Here is a 16,757-nt window from a genome sequence, read left to right as displayed (position 1 = left end):
AGACAACTAATGTAACGAACAGTAATCCATGATTTCTTTTCAACGTTTAAAAACGGCATTGGACTGTCTAGATATGACATATTTAATTAGGGTTTTCTTTTTCAAGAAAAACAAACATATAGAATCGAAAATGATTTTCACTCTCTTTTAACTTTATGTACTCTCTACTTAGTTATCTCTCTTAATTTTCCTGAAGTAAGAGATTAAAAAGAGAGTGGAGTAATCACTCGTCATGTAGAGTAAGCTACCCCATGTTCTTTAGTGGGCAAAATTTCCGAGTGTGTTTGGAACACAAGGTGGTGCACCACATGTCATTACATAAGTGGAGGGAAGTTTTATTTTTGAAGTGGTTTCAAGTGTTTTACTACTTGTATAATAATATGTGATGTATCAACCCGCGTTATGGGTGCACTGAAAAATTTCTCCTTGAGTGGGAGAGGAATCCAATATATTAATCTGGAATATTAACAAGGTGACTTTGTCGTATGATAGCTTTGATTAGCTAAGTTAATATTCAAGCTATATAAGTCTGCATCCTACAGATACATAATTAGTTGAATATATACAAACCGTCCTTGTCGATGTCAATTTAAGGTGTATAATCAACTATATGGACCACGTAATAGAAATTATTGATCAATTTTACATAAAATTAGTCCAAAATGTTTGATAATAAGCACTATTTTAAGTTATACTAGCATATGCCTATACACATTGTGTGTGTGAGTATTTTTTATTTTTGTTTTTAAAATGAGAAGGAGAAAAGGAGAGAGAACGTAGAGAGAGGTTTGTGTTTCTATTTTTTATTTTTTCTAATATTAGATATATGCTAAAATCATCCATAAGTGAAGATTCAATAAAAAACAGAAAATTTTGATTTTGTAAAATTACATTATTGACCGTCATTTTTTTTTTCCTGTGATAGAAGACTAAATAATTTTTTCACCATTTTTTAGTTAACAAAGAAGATTTTATTAATCAGTAATTTAGATAATATGATTACACGTGAGTATTGCGGTTTGTACTAATTATAATTATTTTATAATTATACCAACAACTTCATCATGTCCTCCTCCGAATTCTAGCTCCTCTGCCACTTCCATGTCCACCGCCGGTGGGATTGAATCGCTTGGGGTTTCAATGAGCAAACAGAGGTTGGTTCTTTATTTTTTATGGTGACTGATGAAATTTAGCTCTTTGGTTTGAATCCGCAGCACCCTAGATGAAAAATGTGAAGACATCACACTGACCAAATCATGAGTATCAAAGATTGATTCTTTTTAGGGTTAAGGTCGGGATTGGATTGGACTGTCTAGATATGACATATTTAATTAGGTTTTTATTTTTTTTATTTTTTATTTTTTTTTGTAAGAACAAACATATAAAATCGGAAGTGATTTTCGCACTTTCTTTTGACTTTTGACTTTATGTACTTTCTATTTAGTTATGTCTCTTAATTTTCCTTAAGTAAAAGATAAGAAGAAGAGTGTAGTAATCACTCGTCATGTAGAATAAGCTACCCTATGTTATTTAGTTGGCGAAATTTCTAAGTGTGTATGAAATACAAAGTGATACATCATATGTCATTATATATGTGGAAGGAAGTTTTATTTTTCAGGTGTCCCATCACTTGTATAATGTGATGTAGCATCCCATGTTTTGGGTACATTGAAAAATCTCTCCTTGAGTGGGAATGGAATCCAACGTACTAATCTGAAATATTAACAAGGTGACTGTTGTATGATCGCTCTTACCAAATTGATTTGCCAAGTTAATGTTCAAGTTATATAAGTCTGCATCAAAGCCGATGACTTTGTTGTACATATCTATCTATTATCTATGTACAAAAAAATTGGACTAAACTGCCCCTCAATAAAAAAAATTCAAAATCTGCTCAAAATAATATATCAAATCATTCAGGGGTAAGTTGGTAATTTGATCATCATAAAATAAAATATATATCTAAATAAGGAGAGAGAAAAGAATAAAAAAATAAAAAGGAAGAGAGAAAAGAATAAACAAATGACAAAGTTGATGGTGCACACGGGAAAGAAAAATATAATAAAAAATAAGAAAAATAATGAATGTTGTGTTCAAAACATTTTAAGAGATGCGTAGTGTGACACACCCCGACTGAAATCAGGACATGTTGGCCGCCACGTGAGAGTGACGTAAACATGTGCATAGTGCAGAAGCTAAGAATAATAATAAAAGTACGAACAAATAAAAACCAAACTACACACAGAGTAGTTAACATACATGTGCAAGCGTAAGTGTGAAAAAACGATATTCAGAGCACAGAAAAACTAGTGCAGTCTAGAGGAACAAATACTAACTAAATACACTCAAAGGGGGTCCTACACTGATGATAATCTGTCAGATATGCCGTTAATTCCTCGTGAGCCACCAAAAGAGCAATCCAAACTAGAACCTGGAAGGGCGTAAAACAGAAAGTGTGAGTGGGCAAAAACAAACCTTTTCAAAATCATTTCCTTATCAAAAGTTCTAACCTTTCGCCGTAAAACCTGTATAGTTTTCCAGAAAATAGAATATACACATATATAGAAAACATGCTCAGAAATATGCCATGTCGAATGCCTCCACATAAAATGTAAGTAACTCAGGTAATGTCAAACAATGCAAATAACATGTCAGCCGGAGTCACCTAACGTGACCTGTACGGCTGAATCTAGAACTCAAATCTCCAACTCACTAATTATGCCTGCACACGAGTCGGAACCACCTAAAGTGGTCTGTATGACAGGACTGGGTGTAAATAAATACGCTCAAGTGCTACGATCATGTGAACACTAGGCGAATAATCGCGGATCACCTACGAGTCGGAACCACCTATAATGGTCTGTACGATAGGACTGTGCACCTAACTTGGATCTAAGATGAGCATGTGGTGCAGGAGGTGAACATCACGTGAAGAACTGTGCCCTACTTTGGGCGGGTGCACTAACACTGGGGGTGCAGGTTATGAGCTCACTATGCATCTCACATAACCACTACGTCACAACTATAAACTATAACTTACCTGGCACTTACCTGTGCGTCCGCAGCACCAAACATACATATATGCTACTACTAATGCATAAATAAATAGGCAAACGCTATGCATGACATTTAAAACATATAAACATTCCATTTCATTTTCTGGGAAAAAACCACAGTATATAGGTATATATGGAAAACCAAAAGAGTATGTGGAAGGGTCGTAACTGCCTTGTCTCAAGTGACTGCGCTCGTCTTCGGGATAGGTCTCACCTATATACGAAACAACTATAAAAACGTTAATTTAAAGCACATAACCAAAATTAGGTAATAACTTCTCATACAATGCTCAAATGTAGGGGTGGTTCGGTATGGGATCCCATACCGAAACCCTTGTCCCGATTCCCAAACCGAAATTTTTGGGAATCCCAAATTCAATACCAATCCCAAACCAAATTTTCGGGAATCCCAATTTTCGGGAATCCCGAAATAATTTCGGGATTTCGGGACAAATCGGGAATCCCGAAATGTTTTTGGGCTTTTGGACTAAAATTTGACATATTATGTTTTTGGGCTAAAATTAAGTTTCAATCTACCCACTACCCATTTGTGCACAAAGTTTTTGGGCTAATGCCATCTCACCCCACATTCCAACTTTGATTCCTCCTCCACATAGTTGTAATTAAATGAAAATTTTGGCGGCGCCCATGTCTGAAAGAACAACTATATTGTGTACTCGAAAACAAAAGAAAAAAATTTGAGCTCAACTAATTGCATGCCCTGTACCCACCTTGTCCGTGTATATACATACAATATATGTATACTGATATGTTCATTCATGCATAATGGTCTTTGCTCCTTTGTTTTCTTGATTTGCCTAGGTATGCAGGAAACTAATATCCACATATTAATCACACTAGTGGCTAGGTAAACTAATATCCAAAGATTAATCACACTAGTGGCTAGGTATGCAGGAAACTAATATCCAAAGATTAATCACATTAGTTGAGACAACTGGAATATAAAAACAAACAAATTGAACAAACAAACATTAGTTATTTAGTTGAGACAAAGATTAATCACACTAGTGGCTACCAATACCATTAATTAAAAAATAATTCTCTTATAATTAAAAAATAATATATATATAATATTTATTTCTATTCGGTATGGGAATACCGAAAAAATGGAGATGTAATCCCGAATCCCATACCGAAAATTTCGGTTTGGTTCGGGATGACATACCGAAATTTTCGGGAATTTTGGTTTGGGATCGGGATTTTTTCGGTTTGGTTTGGGATTTTTGGGATTTTTTTCCAGCCCTACTCAAATAGAGTGTATGAATACACTAATGTGATCTACTCAACCTCACGAACATCCCCATATTTTTAAAATAATTTTCTGACCTCCCACGTGCCGGCCACGCGCGGCCACGTGCCAGGCACACTGACGGCGTCAGTTAACGCTGTCAGGAATATTCCGTTAAAATTGACAGATTCCGTTAAAGTTAACCTAACGCCTTTAAGAATATTCTGTCCAAACTGACGGAATATTCCGTCTTCTTTTCCGGCACACCTCCGGTGCCGTCGCCGTCGTCAAAAAATCGGGAAATTTTTAAACCTTTATTTCTCACTCAATTTTCAACCAAATTTCATGAAATTTGCACCACAATGAAGCTTACAACAAGTAGAACAAATCTTACCACTTTCAAGCCCTGAAATTCACGGAATCACGTCGGAGAAACTTCACAAAATCCGGCCAAACTTGCAACTCACGATCCTGACGTCCAAAACCTTCCAACGAACCACCCCGAGCTTCCTAAGGACCTCACTAAGCTCTTACAAGCTTTAAATTCCCTGAAAAACAACATTTCACGTATGCATGAACAATGACCAAAATCGGGGTTCTATGGTTTGACGTGAAATCGAAAGATTTCTTACCTGAAATGGGTATGGTTGAACTTGTATGAACCTAACAAACACAAAGGTATAGTTTTCCACCTCGATCTACAACGTTTTCACAGGTTTGGGTCTTGTCCATACGAAGAAGAAGAAGAGAAAGAGAGAGAGAGAGAGAGAGAGAGACGGGACAAGGAAGGAGATGAGGATGAAAGTGTGGGTGTGTGTGTGTGATCCAGATGCAGCCAACCAAATCCCCAAAACAACCACATAATGAAACATAATCACTAGGGGCAAAACTGTCATTTCACACCTACGATACGATTGGGTTGTCACATAGTGCCGGTGATAAAAAAAGAAAATAACGAAATAAAAAAATATTGAAGCAATTCACGCATATAAATACATTTAAAATGTCTAAATTACGTTTAGCGCTGTGATTCAAAAAATGCCATTTGCATGTGGTTGTTTATTAATATTATTTATCAATTTTTAAACACTTAAGATGTATGTAGCGCCAGTTATAAAAAAGTCTCTCGCACGCACATAATAATGTGATTCAATTAGTTGTCAAATGATAATTTTTTTTTTATTTTTTAACAAACGATGTTATCTACACTAAGGGGAGGGAGTGGGTTTAGTCTCACAATGGACTAGCAATCAGTTGTTTATTAAATATTATTTTTTCTAATCTTAATGTAAATTTAATAAAATGTAGATAGAAATTGAAAAACCGCTTTTATTAATATGGATTCAGCTACTTTGATTAGTTAAAAGACCGCTTTTATTAAATGTATTTATTATTCATTTCCATCTACATAAATAAATAAATTTAAAACATGCAATTCGCGTATAACACGCCATGATTAAAAAAATGCATTATGCACGCACATGAGTGCATGCATGGAGGCTAATTATATATAAAGCGAATAGGGCAATGAATAGTGCCAATTTGGTGTCGCGGCTTCGACAAAAATATTAGGACAAAATTGCCCCTCAACCCAAAAAATCCAAAAACAGCCCAATATAATATATCAAATAACGAAGGGGTAATTTGGTCATCATAAAATATAATATATAAATATAAGTGGGAAGAGAGAAAAGAATAAAAAAACGGAAGGATGAGTGAAAGTTGATGGTGCCCACGTTGCCGGTTATAAAAAGGGTATTTCGCACGCGGATAATAATGTAATTAAATTAATTGTCAAATGATAGTTATTTTTTAAACAAACGATATTATCTACACTAAGGGGAACGGGGGTGGGCCTCACAATGGGCTAGCAATAATGTGATTCAATCAATTGTTTATTAAATATTATTTTCTCTTATCTTAATGTAAATTCTATAGACACCGATTTTATTATGTGAATTCAGCTGTTTTAATTGGTTTACAAGGGTTTTTTTCAAGCATGATCTAAAATTATTCATTTACTTCAAATATTTGACTTTCATTTTGTCAATTTACGCATATAAATACATTTAAAACGTATAAGTCGCTCGCAGCATGCCGTGATTCAAAAAATACATTCTGCATGCACGTGAACGGGTGCATAAAGGCTAGTACATAATTAGTTGAATATAGACAAACCTTCGTGTCCTTGTTGATGTCAATTTAAGGTGTATAATCAACTATATGGAAGACGTCCAAGAATAATTGAATATATACAAACCTTCATGTCCTTGTTGATGTCAATTTAAGCTGTATAATCAACTATATGGAAGATGTCTATGAAGACAACGTAAGAGAAATTATTGATCAATTTTACATAAAATTAGTCCAAAATCTTGATAATAAGATTAAATTATACTAGCATATGCCTACATATTTTGTGTGTATGAATATTTTATATTTTTATTTTTGAATTGAGAAAGAGAAAGGAGGAGAGAACGCAGAACAGAGGCTTTTGTTTCAATTTTTTATTTTTTAATAGAGATATATGCTAAAATTACTTATAAGTAAAATTTTAATAAAAAATAACAAAATTTGATTTTGTAAAATTACACGAAGACATCACTGTGACCAAACGCGAAGACATCACACTGACCAAACATGAGTATCATTGATTGATTGATTCTTTTTAGGATTAGGGTCGGGATTGGATTTTGGGCATAGTTTGGATGAGGACGGGATTGATGATCTCGAGAAGGATAATTTCTTTAGGTTTTTAAGTTTTAAATTTTAAAATTTTTTTTTTTAATTTTTAATATCTAAAAAAACTGACTTGATTGATTTGATTGATGATGAGGATTTGGTGCCTCACCCACACCCATCTGTAATTTCTAACAGCAAAATGAGAAGTAGAGAAGTTGAAATTTCCCTTTTAATTTTTATTATCTTGAGAAATGAGAAAACTTACCTTTTTTTTTTTTTTTTTGTCAGATAATAGATTTTGTTAGATTAGTTATTCATGAGATTTGAACTCACTCCGTCATTCAATGGCTCAACACATTTTCATCATTGTGGTAAATGATCACTTGCCCAAATAAAAATGTAAATGAGAAATCTTTGAATAAATTTGATTTAATTAATGTCTATTGAATTTTGGGGTTGAATTTAAGTATTTATTTGTAATGATGAATATTCCCTTCACTTTTAAAATCACGACTAAACGCAATAATTGATTCAATTATACAATTTGAACTCTGAAAGGCTGTTAAGACCATATCCAAGAAAGATTTCAAATTATTAATTTTTTTTTTTTGAACAATGGTGTGATTTAAATTTACTCTTGACCAGAAATGAACATAAAACTTCCTACTTACAAGTAATTATGAATACCACTAGATTGTAGTACTAAGTGTCACTTTGACTGCTTTCAAATTTTGCTTATAAATTTAAATTTGATAACTTATGTGGCACTTTGACATTTTTTAAGATTTTGCTCTCCACCTAATATTTCGAATTTCAAACATAAATAAAATTCATATTTAGTTTTTTGCATTGGTAATGAAGGGAAATAAACCCGGAAGATATAAAAACATTTAAACATTGTGGTAATGAAAGAAGATGAAAAGACAATGTTTTAAACCAATGACAAAATTAATAAAAAACATTTAATAATTAATTAAAAATTATTCAAAGTTTCTATCAAATTTGACATTAACCATTTTTGCTGTCAATCAATGTCATGCTACATAAAAATTGACATTTTGGTTAAAAACACTATTATTATTTTTTTTACTTATTGTTGATGTAGATATTTTTATATCTCCTTTAGAGATCTATAAAGAAAAAAAAAACAATAAACACATGGACACTTAGCGCATAGTCAATTGATTACCGATAGATACGCAGATTCTATCTACGTCCCATCGGCCATTACGTATCAAAACCTACCCACATGACTTAAAATAATGTTATTGGATAATCCAGTAAACTGAATAAATTACTTGAACTTGACATCATTGCTTTGAAAATCTTATGTGCCATTTTATAAAACTGATCTAACGGTCAAGATGATTCTCAAAGTTGACTAATTGTTAATTTACACTAAAGATCTTATCCCGGATAATATTTTTTTAGTGCCTAGTGGTAGCATATGAATTATGAAATGATAGTGGATAAACAGACTAAATTACTCGAACTTTCCGTGATTGCACAGGATGTGTTGACGTGGGAAAAATTGTGTGTGTTTAGTACTACGATATGATGATATTTATCTTTAATTGTAAGTCAAAGATCTTAGATTCGATTTTCGTCAAAAACAAATTTGAACCACATTATTACTAAACTATTATGAAGCTAAACTCATCCATTTTCATAATATAAAAAAGTTGTGTTGTTAAAAAAATGATTGCTTTTTTCTATTGATTAAATATTTAACAAAGAATAAAAGAAAAAAGTAAACCAATTGATTCCATTTTTTAGAGTGAAGATATTCCTTTGGGCATAAAACCAAAAAAGATGGAAGGTTAAACCGCATGTATTCAGCTCCCCTTACGTAACGGAAGAAAGAAGAGACAACCAAACTGCTTATGCACGATCCTATTCCATATGTTTCTGTCATGCCGCAGTATTATATTTCTTCTGGAAGAAAGGAGAAATAACCAAACTGCTTCTTCAGTATTATATTTATTTGGAGAGCGTCCCACGACTCTCTAGCAGTCCTACAGGAAGAATAATAGCTAGTTATATAAATCATCACATACACCATTTAAGATGTATTTCTTGCAGAGAAAATCATTTTCAGTCTAGATTTGATACAATTTGAGTTGTTCAACAGTGGGTTGATCAGGGAGTGATGGTATTTTAGATGGCAAGGAACGAAGTTATCAATGAGTTGAAAACAATCGAAACAATTTGTTGTGTTGAGTTGCGGACAATGTCACTCTCCATTTCATGGTTCTGCCCAAGTTGTGCAAGTGTCATGCCGTCCTTGGATAAAAAAGTCCATAATCACTTATGTCTAGGCCCTCCTTTGCACGAGGAAAATTCGAGAACTATCATCTTCTATGTTACTCAGAAAACCTAAGATGCAAGTGGCCCTTTATACAGTAGTAGAAAGGAGTTGAGCCATTGCATGACGGCATGAGTTCGAATCCCGTCGTTGGCTAATCTAACATCTATTCTAACAACATCTATCATTTGACAAAAAAAAAAAAAAAATAGAAAAGAGAATGACCTCTCACTTAAGAGGAATGTCATCAGACCGTAGTACTAAATGGCAAAACACAAATTTTTTTTTTTAGTACAACAATATATTTTACACTAAGAGGAGGGAGAGTTCGGCTAAGTTACACAATGGACAACCTAATTTGGTATTGAATTCATCATCCACGAAATTCGAACCTAAGACCTCTCACTTATAAATGAAGATGAATACTACCAGACCGTGATACTGAGTGGCAGCAAAACACAAATTTTTAAATAAACACAACATTTCAATAGTGAATTTTACAAATAGTATGGACGCCTTATGAAAGGGGATGTTGACGGCTACTAGCCTCTACGGGCTCGTTTGGATGCACTTTTAAAATGATTGAAGGGGCTTTTGGTGAAAATGTTTTTGATACCAATCCTTGGTAAAAATCCAAGTGGATCCTAAAAAAGAACTTTAAGTGCTTCCTGCAAGAAGCACATATTTGGTGCTTCTTCCAAAAATCACTTAAAGTGATTTTGGAACTCAAAATCAATTTAACCAAAAGTGCTTTCAGACTTTTTAAAAGCACATCCAAATGAGCCATACTACTGCAGCAATTGGTGCAGATTTCCTTTCTTTTTTCTTTTTTAAAATTCAAATTTAATAAAAATATCAAAAAATTAAAATCATAGGCAATAAAATAAATTTTCATAAAAAAAAATTTACTTTTTTTCTTTCCCCCACCCACATATAATTATAGTTTTATATGTATACGAAATTACTGTCCTCTTTACTCTAGTATTTTTCCCAGCCATTAGATGCTATTAATCCAACCGTTTATTCATTTATTGAACATAATAATAATATTGTAACAATTAAAAAATGATTGGAATTTGGCATGCTGGGTAAGGGCTCATCTTTTGGTCCCGCTTAGCGGCAACTTGCAGGCGAGCATGGCGAGGCGATGCCCTTTCCCTACATACAAGTCAGGTCATTCCTTCTCTAGTTTCTCCGTCCTTCCTTTTTCTTGTAATGAATTTGTAAGCTTGTTCGTAAATGGAATTAGGGTTTTCAAATCAATGTTCCTTCTAGGGATTTAGGATTTGAAATATTTTAGGGATTTATGGATTACTTTATGGATTTAGGATTTGAAATATTTTAGGGATTTAGAGATTCAATCTTTTAGGGGTTTATGGATTCAATTTCAAGGTAATATCGTAATGGGTGGAATAGGTTGGTTAACGTGGTTTGATCCTTTAATCTGATGAATCTAAATGTTTGATATAGTTTGCTTGATTGCTTCTGCTTTGCTTATATTAACATATTATATATGGGTAATGGGTGGAATTTGAGTTTTCAGTTTGTTTCTCTGTCAATTTGTTGTTTGCAGAATATTGAGTTGAATGTTGATTGTTGCATTTGCGTCTAAAAACTTGAGAAGGGTAATATGTAAGTAATGTTTGTATATCTTTCTTATTTTGATAATCTCAGTTTACTACTATGAAGTTTCTTGGTTTTCAATATTTCATACATTAAGTTTTTTTCATCGTAGTCTGGTATTTAAAGTGATAATTTTGTGACATTTTCATACATCCATTAAGCTTTCTATTAAAACAGTCGTTAACCTATGATGTGGTGTCCACCTGGACAATGATTGGGAGCCACGAGTCAATTTGGACCTATGTGCAAATTAAAAAATATTAAAAAATATTAAAAAATTTAAAATTAAAACATTAAAACATTAAAAAAATTTAAAAATTAAACTTAAAAAAACTAAAACTCTCTCCTCTCCTTCCTTGCTTCGAAACCGTAACTCTTTACCATCTTCCTCTAATCATCCTTAGCCAATTTCCTCATCGCCAACCTCCTTGTTCTCTGTGGCTGCCACCGCCGCTGTTTCTCCAGAACCTCACCAAAACTGTAAAAAAAAAAACCCACATCTCAAACCATAAAAAATTGGAAACCCACGAAATTCAACACCATCAAATTCAAAAATTGAAAACCCTCCTCCTTGCTGGGTTCCTTTCTCTCGCAGCTTATTGCTTCCTTTATTGCAGGGTTCACTCGGGCCTAAACAAATTCAAAAGAGTAAATTGTAGCAAGTTTTGACGAGTTGAGGGACCAGTAATAATAGTTTTTAGTTGAGGGATCATTTCTCCAATTGAGTTAAAGTTAATGGATCATTGCTACAATTTACTCAATTCAAAAATATCAAAAAAAAAAAAAAAAATTTGATACATGAAATGTTGAAAATGAAGAAACCTTAAGGTAGTAAATTGATATTAACTCTAATTTTTAATGATATTTGATATAGAAATGGACTTTTTTTTCATGTATTTAGAAAAATTTATATATATAGGAAATTGTTATTGACACTCCAAAAATCTCATTTTACACTCCAAATTTTCTATAATTGGACAGAAAAATACACTTGTGAGAGATGTGTAAAATGAGATTTTTGGAGTGCTAATAATAGTTCCTTATTTTATATATATATATATATATGTGTGTGTATATATATATATATCAATGTACAAGGAGTTGGGGATCAGAGAACTATAGGGCTACCACTTCAAAGGCTCGTCTAGGGCCTCTAAATTCTCAAGGCCAACCATGCTCGTCCCTTCTCTCTACTTGCCAAAAATAAAATAAAACGTAGACCCTTTGTGCCCGAATGCCCTCTTTAGCAATGCACTAATTAATACCCTTTGGGTAGTTTATTTAAAACATAAAATATTATCTAGACTATTATGAGAGAAAATTGATTAAGGTGGATATGGGAACATAATGCTCCGGTTAGGAGATGCAATTATGAGACATAGACTTAGAGTAAAAGGGATAGAGTAAGACCAAGGAAGACTTGGAAAGAGACTCTAAGAAAAAACATGGATATTTGAATCTAACCGAAGACTTGACGCAAAATCGAGCGCAAAGACATTCTAGAATTCATAATGAGAGGGAGTGAGTTACGCCTCACAATTTGTTGAGGGAGTTGGCTAGACATAATAATTTGGTTCGAATGCTTTTGGCGAGAATAGAACATAAAACACTCACAAGTGAAGAAAAATACCACAACTGTAGGACTAAGTAGTTGTAAAACCCCTCCCCAATTGTATAATTTTTATTAAAAAAATTAATGAAATTATGAAATTAACCCCCTACTTTCTACCCACTCCAGATCCCCTTTCTAGATTTTCCTCCTCTCTATCTGCCACGTGGCATTCCCATATCTCTATCTTATTCTTTCTCTTCTCCCCAAGTCAACTCTCACTTTTTCTCACTCTCACAGATCTCTCTCTTCCTCTCTCAGACTTTTGTCCTTTTTTCATTCCCGATCCCACACACCCCCACACCCAAGGAAAACCATCGGCGACGACACCACCACACTCACCACAGTGGTAGCGCGCGCACACACACACACACACAGTCTCTCTCCCTCTTCATCTATGTGGAACATTAAGAACCTCTGGTGAACCTGTGGGTTTCGAGCAAGAATCCGGCCATCTCTGGCCACTTCACGGTGAGAGACAGGTACCAAACACTCTATTTTGTCTTTATCTTCATTTTGGTACTTAGATCGTACTTTAGGGTTGCAAATTGAGCTCGAACGGAGCTCGGATGAGTTTTCCGACCGGAATTCGACCTTCTTTTTCTATTGGGTCCTGCTACCCATGATTAGAACTCAGGCCAGGTTTCAAGCCCAAAGCCCTTTAGAACCGCAGACCCTTGGACTGTGTAGAGCTTGAGCCTTAGGCCTGTTAAACCCAAACCCATTTAAATTATTTATTTATTTTCTGAAATCCAAAGACCCTTAGGTTGGGCTTTCAAGCCCAAGGCCCGATAGAGCCCAACCTATTTGTGAAATCCAAAACCCTTTAGACCCCAAGCCTACGGGCCGTGCGTAGCTTGGGCCTTCGGCCCAAGGAACTTAAACCCAAGACCCTAGCCTAAGTCCAGGCTAAAACCTGGTCCAAACCCTAAGCCCAGCCGCACGTGAGCCTGTGTGTGGGCAGCACGTGTGTGCCTGCCGGTGCTGGCTCGTGGAACACACGAGTCACAGTCCACGGTGGCACCAACGACTTATCCGGCGACCCACGGAGGTGCGTAAGGGCACGTGGAGGTACCCAAGGTCCCCCTTTATGTTTTTCGACATCCTGAATTCGTTTATGACTTCCGTATTCCGAAATTCAATCGTTTGAGTATAGTTTTATTAATTGCACTCTTTATGTGCTTAGGTGCAATTATTAGCGGCGAATCCGTCATTCGTATTTCGTACGACTTTTTGACAATAGAATATTTGTGGGTAGACCCCTTCTAAAATGCATATTTTAATGTTAGAAATGCAAAACAAGATTTAATGGATACATTCACATTTTATGAAACGTTTTATGAGTAAATTAGATTTACACTTTGTGATTATCATGCTTTATTGAGAATATTTTGGAATACCATACTTTATCGAACTTATGTTCTTTGTAGTATATATGATGGATGACTATATGCTATAAAGATGTTTTGAGATATATGTACGTATGTTTGGAAATATTATATTCAATGTTTTGTGCGTATCTAGTGGTCACTGTTCTGCCTACGGGCGACAATACTTATATTGGCTTCGGTCGGGTGATGTAGAGGCTTACGGATCAGGAGATATTATATTGGCATGTGGGTCGGGTGATGTAGGGGCCTACGGGTAAGGTGATGTAAGGGCCTTCAGGTCGATTATGATACCACTATTTAGCATACTATATGATATATGTTTTATGAAAGGTTTAATGGCATGCTAGGGTTTTCGGAGAAACCTTTCACATATTATGCTATTAGTTTTCATAAAACTTTGGGGGTTAATATGTTGATAACTGTTTCACTATTATATACATACATATATATATATATATATATATATATATATATCAACTTGGTCCACTCATGTTTGTTTTGCGTCCCCTTAAGACATAGGAACGAGGCTTACGATCCGCGCTACGAGGCATTCCCCTACCAATGATATGATACCATTTTCTCTACTTTGACATTTATTGTAATAACACCTCTCTATTTTACCTTCCACTTGTACTTTGGATTAGTTATATGCTCTGAACATGTTATGCATTATCATTAGATTCTTTATTGGCAGATGAATATTATTATTGTATTTTTGTAAGACTTATATTTGATTATTTCTTTACATAGTTATGAGCAAAATATATATGCATGTTTTAAACGTTCTCGGCATCTGCATTCATTAAATTGCTTGCGTCACCCTTAGGTGTCAGCCAGCACGTGGCCATCCGGATGTCCCTTGGACATCAGGATTGGGGTGTGTCAGATTGGTATCAGAGCATACTTAGGACTTCATTCTTCCATTTGGTAATCATAAGCTTTCTTGTATCCATAATCTTCCGTCCTTCTAAATCTTGTTTGTCTCTTATCAGAATTATGGACCATCCTGGTAGGAATGTATGTTGGCGTCTTCGTTCTGGTATTATGGAAGGAATTTGGCAGTTAACCTCCACGTTACGGAATGCTTTTCCTGGTAACAGCATGCGTAGTCGTACATATATATTGATTACTCGTAGCCATGGTGTTACGAAACTTAGGGCAATTGAAGCCTGTGAGGATGCCGATGATTGGTTGGAATAGATGGAAGATACCTTAGAGAGCATGAGATGCCCAACGACTGAATGGGCGAATATCGCTGGTTACTTCCTTCAGGAGGACAAGAGAATTTTGGTGGAAGTCAGCGAATGGCTCTCATCCACCTAATTCTTTAATGACTTGGGCTACGTTCAGGAGACTCTTCAGTGCACACTTTTTGAGCCCCGATTATAAGTTGAGGAAGAGATGAGAGTTCTTAGAATTTTGCCAGGGCGGTCTAAGCATTACAAAGTTTGATAACACTTTTCGATGTATGTCGAGACACCATGAGGGAACCTATGAGAACTAGCAGGAGATGATGATACAGGTGCAGATTGCGATGAACTCGAACTATCACGAGCTTATGGCAGCTCAGAGGCATAGATCCTACGAGGAGATGATAAAGACGGCTTTGAGGATTAAACAGTCGAGATGAGACAGTCTTAACTAGAACCAGCCTCAAAGCCAGACCTCGGAATTAGAATAAGAGGGGTTGTGGATTCCGATTCCGGAGTATGAGGAAGCATTCTACTTCTTCTAACCCATTCGACCCTAGACGCTCTGAGTCGTTCAAGCGACAGGGTTAGAGTTCAGGATCATCTAGTGAGAGCTCAGGCAGTGAGTCGGCGATGTGATCTTTTAGCCACTTTAATCCAGGTGTGGCTAATCCGAGCTTGTGTTACAGATGTGGCAGCTTTTGACGCATGGCTCGTGATTGCGTTACTCCATGTTTGCCTATAGTTTTGCTTCTGGTTTGGGTTAAAGTATGAGTAATCATCTGACCACTCAGAGTTATGGCGACATTTGTAATACTCAGAGTTATGGTGGGATTGGTAGTCAGGGTACCCAGTTTTTTGCTTAGCAACAACCATAACATTCTGGATTAGTTTTAGGTAACCGTACTTAGGGGAACAGAGCGAGCCATAACAATTAAGGTCCTAGGACTCGTGGCGACCGTAACAATAGATCGGGACATCAGGTTGATAGGCGTATCAATGTCATGACTCAGCAGGAGCAAGACCCCAGAGTCATTAATGGTACGTTACTTGTCTGTGGTAATTGGGCTAGAGTTCTAATTGATTCGGGTGCCACTTTTTCATTTGTATCTCCATCATTTTCTTAGGTTGTAAACCCGCAACCTACATCACTCAAATTTGATATGTTTATACATATGCCACTTGGAGATCTTTTCTGTGCATAGTGGGAGTATAAGGATTGCCTGGTCATAGTTGAAGGGGAACTTTTGGAGGCTAATTTAATTCCTTTCAAACTTGCAGAGTTCGATGTGATCTTGAGAATGGATGGGTTATCTAGGGACCATGCTTATGTCGAGTGTAAGGAGAAATTTGTGACATTTAATCGCCCTGGACGATCGTTGATCACGTTTCAGGGTGAGCAACTGATCCTTCCAAATAATATCATTTCTGCCATCCAGACTACTAAGTTATTTCAAAAGGGATGTGTGGGATTCTTAGCCCATGTAGTCACACGAGATGAACTTTCTTTGTGTGCTGAAGATGTGCCAGTGGTGAATAAATTCACCGATGTGTTTCTTAAGGATTTACCAAGGTTACCACCTACGAGGGAACTAAAATTCATCATTAATTTACTTCCAAGTACCAACCCTATCTCCTTAACATCCTACCGA

Source organism: Pyrus communis, chromosome 3 (assembly GCF_963583255.1).
Source record: "Pyrus communis chromosome 3, drPyrComm1.1, whole genome shotgun sequence".
Taxonomy (NCBI): Eukaryota; Viridiplantae; Streptophyta; class Magnoliopsida; order Rosales; family Rosaceae; genus Pyrus; species Pyrus communis.
Note: the sequence above shows the minus strand (reverse complement) of the source record.